The sequence below is a fragment of the Entelurus aequoreus genome, linkage group LG03 (genome assembly GCF_033978785.1).
Source record: "Entelurus aequoreus isolate RoL-2023_Sb linkage group LG03, RoL_Eaeq_v1.1, whole genome shotgun sequence".
In the NCBI taxonomy this organism is placed as follows: Eukaryota; Metazoa; Chordata; class Actinopteri; order Syngnathiformes; family Syngnathidae; genus Entelurus; species Entelurus aequoreus.
In genome coordinates, this window is record NC_084733.1 from 29,638,576 (window position 1) to 29,647,305 (window position 8,730).

The window sequence follows — 8,730 nt, forward strand, 5'->3', positions numbered from 1 at the left end:
CCTGCCAGCAGAGGACGCACGAGACTACCCCAAGCTCAAGGCCGCCATATTAGCAAGCCATGGGTACAGCCTACCAGCTAGGGCTCAGCGATACCACGCCTGGGCCTACTGTGCCAGCCAGCCGCCCAGGGCCCAGCTCGCAGAGCTGCTACGTCTTACCAAGGGCTGGCTGATGAGTGGCGGGGAGACACCCTGGATCCAAAGATTGGTGATTGATCGGTGTATTCGAGCTTTGCCGCCCGATGCTAGAAAGTATGCTGCGCAGGTGAGCCCCACCTCCCTGGATTCTCTGGTAGCTCTGTTGGAGAACTACCAAGTTAGCAACGAGATGCTCCGAACCACCAGAGCTGAGCCAAGCCGCCCCACCCCTGCTGAAAGGATGGGTCGTGAGCGCCGGCGATCTCCGCCCCATACTCCTCCACGTAATTCCCCAAGGGATAGTAACCCACCGGAAAGGTGGGCCCGGCCCCCCAGAAGGTGCTATGTCTGCGGGCGAGAAGGCCACATCTCCTGGGCCTGTCCGGAGCGGGACCGAGACGTCTCAATGCCGTCTGCCGCCAGCTCGGGTGCCCACCGACCTTGCTTGCACACCGGGGACACCGGCCGACCCCATGCCTCCCTGCCGGTGCGGATGGGAGGTACCGACGCCCATGCCCTGATTGATTCTGGCAGCGTCGTCACCTTGGTGAGGGCTGACTACGCTGGTCCTGTCGGCTCAGACACCGTCCCGGTCACCTGCGTCCATGGTGATGTCCGCCATTATCCGGTCAGTCATATCCGGGTCCAGACCCCCCGTGGAGACGCCGTTGTGGCTGCTGGGGTGGTCCCCAACCTACCTGTCCCTCTGCTGATAGGCACGGATTGTGTCCTCTTCCAGCGGTATTGGAACCCAGGCCGCCGCCGCCCACATCTTCCCCGACAAACAAGACGCCGGGACCGGTGCCCCGCAGCCTCGACCCCGCGGACCGCATTCCCCACCTTCCGAGCACCTAGAGGAACCTCACCAGGAAGTGGAGCATCTGAGAGAGACGCCAGTGGGGGAGAGACCCCTCCAGCCAGTGAAGACCCCTTCTCTGAGTTCCCGCTCATGCCGGTCGAGGGGAATGCACCTCAAGGCGAGTACGCCACAGCCCAATGGGCTGACCCGAACCTGGAAATGGCCCGCCAAAGCATCGCCACCATAGACGGTCAACTGGTCGCTGGGGTGAGTGGGGTGTCTTATCCTCATTTTTTGGTAAAAGCGGGTCTGTTGTACCGAAGTGAAAAAACTAAGGGGGGGGAAGTTGTCGAACAACTATTAGTGCCGAAAAGTTTTGTCACCCGGGTGTTGTACCTCGCTCACTCCCACCAATTAGGGGCTCATCTGGGAGCCCAGAAGACTTACGACCGAGTGGTTGCACGTTTTTATTGGCCTGGGGTGAAACGAGCCGTCGAGGACTTTTGTCGCACATGTCCGGAATGTCAAAAAGCGGCACCGCGGCCCTTTCTCCGGAATCCCCTCATACCCCTTCCTATTATTGAGACGCCATTTTCACGGATAGCTATGGACATTGTGGGGCCGTTGCCAAAATCGTCTCGTGGACACCGCTATATACTTGTCATTGTCGATTATGCAACCCGATACCCCGAGGCCATTCCCTTGCGTGTTGCTACAGCCAAGAATGTTGCCCATGAACTACTCATGCTTTTTAGCCGGGTTGGAATAGCAGACGAGGTTTTGACGGACCAGGGTACCTGTTTTATGGCCCGTGTAATGACAGCGTTGTATAAATGGCTTAAGATAAAACAGATAAGAACCTCCGTCTATCACCCACAAACTAACGGACTAGTGGAACGCTTTAATTCAACCTTGAAGACAATGTTAAGGAAACTGGTTGAAATTGACGGGAAAGACTGGGACCAATTAATTCCTTATGTACTGTTTGCTATTCGTGAAGTGCCACAAGCCTCTACAGGTTTTTCCCCTTTTGAGCTGCTCTACGGGCGGAATCCACGGGGTCTGCTGGACCTCGCCAAGCAAGCCTGGGAAAGTCAGCCCTCCCCCCACCGGAACGTTATAGACCACGTGGAACACCTACAGGAGAGAGCCAGAAGGGTATGGCCACTGGTCCGGAACCATATGGAAAAGGCTCAAGCTGCCCAGGCACGAACATACAACAAGGGCGCCCGTCTCCGTGAGTTTAAGGTGGGTGACCTTGTCTTAGTATTGGTCCCGACGGCAGAGTGCAAATTCTTGGCTAAATGGCACGGCCCGTACGAGATCACTGAGCGGGTGGGGGCCGTCAACTACCGTGTGCAGCAACCCGGCCGGAGGAAAGGTTTGCAGCTGTATCATGTAAATGTATTGAAAGGATGGCACACTGCTGCACCTTTGCCTAGCCCTGCCCTTCTAACGGACCTCTCTTCCCAGAAACCCGCCGTCAATGTAGGCGTAGACCTTGGCCCAACACAAGTCCAAGATGTCCAAGAGCTCTTGGGCCGCTACCGGGACATTTTTGCAGAGATGCCCGGGCGCACCCATGTCATAGAACATGACATAGAGACCCCGCCTGGGAAGGTGATCAGGCAACGACCATACAGGGTCCCAGAAGCGCGGAGGGAAGCGATAAAAGAAGAGGTAAAAAAGATGCTTGACCAAGGCGTCATTGAAGAGTCCTACAGCCCTTGGTCCAGTCCAATTGTCATCGTCCCTAAACCAGATGGCTCCTTGAGGTTTTGCAACGACTTCCGAAAACTAAACGAAATCTCCACCTTCGATGCATATCCCATGCCTAGAGCCGATGAGCTGATTGACCGCCTTGGACCTGCCCGCTTTGTCAGCACCATGGACTTGACAAAAGGTTATTGGCAGGTACCCCTGACCCAGAGAGCCAAACCCAAGACGGCCTTCTCAACTCCAGATGGCTTGTTCCAGTACACTGTCCTCCCCTTCGGCATCCACGGGGCCCCTGCGACCTTCCAGCGCATGATGGACCGAATCCTCCGTCCTCACCAAGCCTATGCCGCCGCCTACCTTGATGACATCGTGGTCCACAGCGCAACCTGGGCCCACCATCTGGAACACCTGGAGGCTGTCCTCAGGGCCCTTCGTCAGGCTGGTCTAACAGCGAACGCCAAGAAGTGCCGGGTAGGATGGACCGAAACCGACTACCTCGGGTATACAATAGGCCGGGGGTGTGTGCGACCCCAAGCCCAGAAGGTGGAGAAGATACGGAATTGGCCCCGCCCCATCACTAAAAGACAGGTGCAGTCCTTCTTAGGTCTGATCGGCTACTACCAGAAGTTTATCAAAGACTTTGCCACAATAGCGGCCCCCCTCAACGACCTCACGCGCCAACGGTCAACCCACCGAGTATCTTGGACCACTGAAACGGAAGGGGCCTTCGAGAAGCTAAAGCAGGCTCTGTGTGAGGAACCCATCCTTGTTGCACCTGACTTCACGAAGCCATTCGTCCTCCACACAGATGCCTCTGGCACTGGGATCGGGGCAGTCCTAGCCCAATTGGTGGGCGCCGATGAACACCCCGTAACCTTCATTAGCCGAAAACTGCTAAAGCACGAAAAAAACTACTCTACCGTGGAGAAGGAGTGTCTGGCTGTGAAGTGGGCCATCCACCATCTCAGGTATTACCTATGGGGAAGACGCTTCACTCTGGTGACCGACCACGCCCCCCTCAAATGGATGGCCACCAATAAGGACAGCAACGCTCGGGTGACACGCTGGTTCCTGGAACTGCAAAATTATAAATTCACTGTCGAGCACCGCCCTGGAAAGGATATCCGCCACGCCGACGCGATGTCCCGCCGCTACGAAGATGAGGAACAGGAAGCTCCTCGTACCAACAAGGAGCTTAGGGGGGGGATATGTGGAGCATCACAATACCTCCGAACAGGTGAGACTGGGCAGAGGGCCAGCCATCACAGTGAAAGCATGCACCAGGAGGTCAAACTACGCCACTCTTTAGGTGTGGTCATTGAAGGCAAGTACATCCCTAATTTTATCCTCAATCAGGCTGAGGTGTGGCCACCTGCCCCAAGGCAGCTGTGGCAGGTTGGCAATCACTGTGTTGGAGTTAAATAGCACCTCGGTGTTTGACTCATGGTGTGGCTCGCTCCCTGCTGGGAAAGGTCTGCTTCCATCGGGCGGTAAGTGTGTTGCTCCACTGAAATATAGTTTGTAAATTAGTCTGCTAAATGTGTAAGATGTTTGATTCATTGAATGCTGGGATTTATTTAACTTTGCACTGATCAGTTTCTTTGCTATATGTTCCAGGCAATTTAGGAGACATGAAAAAGACTTGGAAAAAGTGACAATTTGTTTGTTTCAATGGAAGCCCCAATCGGGAAGAACTTTAAGTTAACCTTTATTCAGAAAAACTGACTGAATAAAACAACGCTGCGGCGTTTGAACTTTAAACAAAACTGTCTCTGGGAGGTTGGTTTGTGACCGCACATCACAATATATATATATATATATATATATATATATATATATATATATATATATATATATATATATATATATATATATATATATATATATATATATATATATATATATATATATACATATACAGTATATATATATATATATATATATATATATGTGTGTGTGTGTGGTCTCATAAAAACTGCTGAGCTGGGTTCCTCAATGCAAATCAGGCAGCGGTCTCAGCTCATATACTTATTTGATGATAACCGAAGATGGAGGGAGAGTGATGGAACTCTCAGAGGGACCGTGGCGGTGATTTAGCCCGGGGAGTGGGTGTGAATCATGGCGGGGTGAAGGAAGGGGTTTTCTGCAGGCCAGGCATGTGTCATTAGAATGTTGGAATGAAATGGGAGGACTTAGACAGAGCTGTTCAATTATCGGCCCCCGAGTTTAGTGCAAAAAACGTGGGGGGGACTTTGAATTTTTTTGGCACGCTAACAGTAAGCATGCGTTTAGAACAGGGGTGTCAAACTCATCGAGGAAAATCAATTGCCAAATGGGCCGGACTGGTAAAATCAGGGCATGATAACCTAAAAATAAAGACAGGATTGTTTTCTTTGTTTGAAAATAGAATAAGCACATTCTGAATATGTATATATAGCATATATAGCACCATCGACAACAAAACTTGTGAATTAAGACTAATGTCATTCATCACACATGAAGTTAGAAGAGGATACATATTATTTCAGTATATTTAGGTGCGCCCAGAAAATGTGTCCCCATGTAGTCATAAGTCCAACACAAAATGTACAGGTTATTACATGCAATTATTTGGGTATAAATGTCACAGGTTGTATTACCAACGACATCGTTGACAACATGGCATGAAAGTAACTATCCACATTGTGTATACTATCACTAATAAGCAGCGTAAGCACGTAGTCATGCTCACTCTCGTGGCAGCAGATACAAAGAATTGCTATTGCAATTAAATTCAATCCAGTGGACACATTTAGAACAGCAATTATTTTCATTAAAAAAATCACTACTCATTTTCGTACTTAGCAAAACTAATTTTGTGTGCCGGATAAAACCTGTTTGCTGGCCCACAGGCCGTACGTTTAACACCCCTGGTTTAGAACCGAAATAAATGAGTGTGAGGTAGACATCGGCAAAATTAGCCAAAAAAAACTAGCATCTTGATGTTAGCATGCTCACTGTTAGCATGCGTCAAGTAGCAAAATGTATGACTCTGAGGTTTATAACCTGCAAAAATAGCTAAAGAAAAATGTGCATGCTCATGTTAGCGTGCTAACGTAGTAATGCACTGGTTTTGTGAGCCAGATGTAGCGGGTTTGAACCTTAGCAGCAATCATAGCAGAGAAGTTTGTCAATTTATGTTTTGGCTATGTTAAATTTGTTTGTCTTTTGCATCCAAAATAACTTTGACTTAGGCCCAACATACTGTATGCATTTAAATATATAATTTATTTGATGTAATGTTTTCTCCCACTTTACTACTGCAACACCTTCATGACCTGTTCTTATTCTGTGTTGTTATTTTAGAAACTACTCATTTTATATAATTTCATCAAAATACAGTATAATCTGCCCTTTGGTTACTTTGATCAATGATTTTTCTATGTCAGACTGTTTTTTCTTTTCTTTATTATTTATTTTATTATTTATTATTTAGATGTATTATTTAATTGTATTTACCTCTTTATTTATTTGGTATTTTTATTTATTTTATGTTTTTGTATTAGTTTTTTTTGTAGTTAGAAGGGAAGGGTGGTTCCACAATAAAAAAATTGGGAAAAAATACAAGTATTGTAATGTATTGTATGTATTGTGTTTATCTACACTATATTGCCAAAAGTATTTGGCCACCTGCCTTGACTCACATATGAACTTGAAGTGCCATCCCATTCCTAACCTATAGGGTTCAATATGATGTCGGTCCACCTTTTGCAGCTATTACAGCTTCAAACTCTTCTGGGAAGGCTGTCCACAAGGTTGCGGAGTGTGTTTATAGGAATTTTCGACCATTCTTCCAAAAGTGCATTGGTGAGGAGGCCTGGCTCTCAGTCTCCGTTCTAATTCATCCCAAAGGTGTTCTATCGGGTTCAGGTCAGGACTCTGTGCAGGCCAGTCAAGTTCATCCCCACCAGACTATGTCATCCATGTTTTTATGGACCTTGCTTTGTGCACTGTCGCACTGTCATGTTGGAAGAGGAAGGGGCCCGCTCCAAACTGTTCCCACAAGGATGGGAGCATGGAATTGTCCAAAATGTTTTGGTATCCTGGAGCATTCAAAGATCATTTCACTGGAACTAAGGGGCCAAGCCTAACTCTTGAAAAACAACCCGCACCATAATTCCTCCTCCACCAAATTTCACACTCGGCACAATGCAGTCCGAAATGTACCGTTCTCCTGGCAACCTCCAAACCCAGACTTGTCCATTAGATTGCCAGATGGAAAAGCGTGATTCATACTTTTGGCAATATAGCGTATGTACTGCGTTGTACTACACTGTTGATGCCTGTATAAAATGTATAAAAATATATATTTTTAAAATTATTTGAAAAAATAAATACCGTATTTTTCGGACTATATGTCGCAGTTTTTTTCATAGTTTGGCCGGGGGTGCGACTTATACCCAGGAGCGACTTATGTGTGAAATGATAAACACATTACCGTAAAATATCAAATAATATTATTTAGCTCATTCACGTAAGAGACTAGACGTATAAGATTTCATCGGATTTAGCGATTAGGAGTGACAGATTGTTTGGTAAACGTATAGCATGTTCTATATGTTATAGTTATTTGAATGACTCTTACCATAATATGTTACGTCAACATACCAAGCACGTTCTCAGTTGGTTATTAATGCGTCATATAACGTACACTTATTCAGCCTGTTGTTCACTAATCTTTATTTATTTAAAACTGCTTTTCAAATGTCTATTCTTGGTGTTGGTGTTTTATCAAATACATTTCCCCCAAAAATGCGACATATACTCCAGTGCGACTTATATATGTGTTTTTCCTTCTTTATTATGCATTATTATGCGACTTATACTCCGGAGGGACTTATACTCCGAAAAATACGGTAATAAAATAAACAATAAAATAAAAATAATTTGCTAAGGGCCCCAATTCAGCCACGGCAGTGAGCACTTGTATTTTGCATAACGGCTATTTAAAAAAATAGACCCCCAAAAATGTCCACTACAGAAATTGTTGCTTCTCAAAAAAATAATAATAGTGAAAAGGAGAAGTTTGGCCCCTGGTCCTTGGATTCTGGTAATGTGGTTTAATAGCCCTGACTTAGATCCATCAGACCAGCCCTGCAGTGGCCTCCACTGCAGCATTGACCCTGAGGATTGCAACCCCGGCTTGTTCATCTCTCTGCTCCGTCCCCATGACCGTCGCTCTCAGGCGTGTCATTCCACATCAGAGGTCTCCTCAGCACTCCTCTCTTCTTCCCCCCCGTGCCTTCACTATAAGCCTCTTGAAGTATGACTCGGCGGCGCGAGAGTAGCAAATGAATTCCCAGTCTGAATTCCTCACTCCCGGCCTCTCTCGCCTCTGGCGGCCTATTCTGTACGTCTCCTCCTCTGGCTCCGTCCTCCCCTACATTACCCCGAAATGGGATTCGGGGTAAAAACTGCTCACCTGCGGTAAAAGGACACCGAACAACATGAAAGGTGGAAGAATTGATTGTTTTAGCTCAAAGACGAACTTCCGCTTTGCCTGTCCCACTTCTCCCAGTGCAATAATCAATTACCAGCAAGAGCTGCAGCTCCCCGAGGCGTTGACTTTGGACAAGCAGAGGTCAGAGGAAAACAATGTGGGAACATCCTTATCTCCCCACACATGGATGTTTGTTAAGGCTCCCCATTAAGTTCTGCACTCGAATTTGCATATTAATTGCATTCCGGCTCCTTTAAGGCTTGTGTTTATAGGTGCTTTATTTCTTTGAGGAGACACTCGTGTCCGCGGGGAGCTCACCTGCACCAGAAGACAGGAACCGAATTTCCACAGGAAATTGCTTTAACGTGAGTGTAATCGAATTTTCACCCACACACACCTTGAGTGCGGGGGCCTGGAGGGCCCGCCCGCATGCAGCTCTGCTCTTTCCTATATGTGCAGCGTAATACCACACGCACGGCACTGAAACAAGCCAAGGAGATCAACTACAAAATGCAAATTCACGTGGTTTTAAGTTATCTGGCAACATCCTCGTGCCTTGTGTTGGCAAAATGAACACACACACACGCACACACGC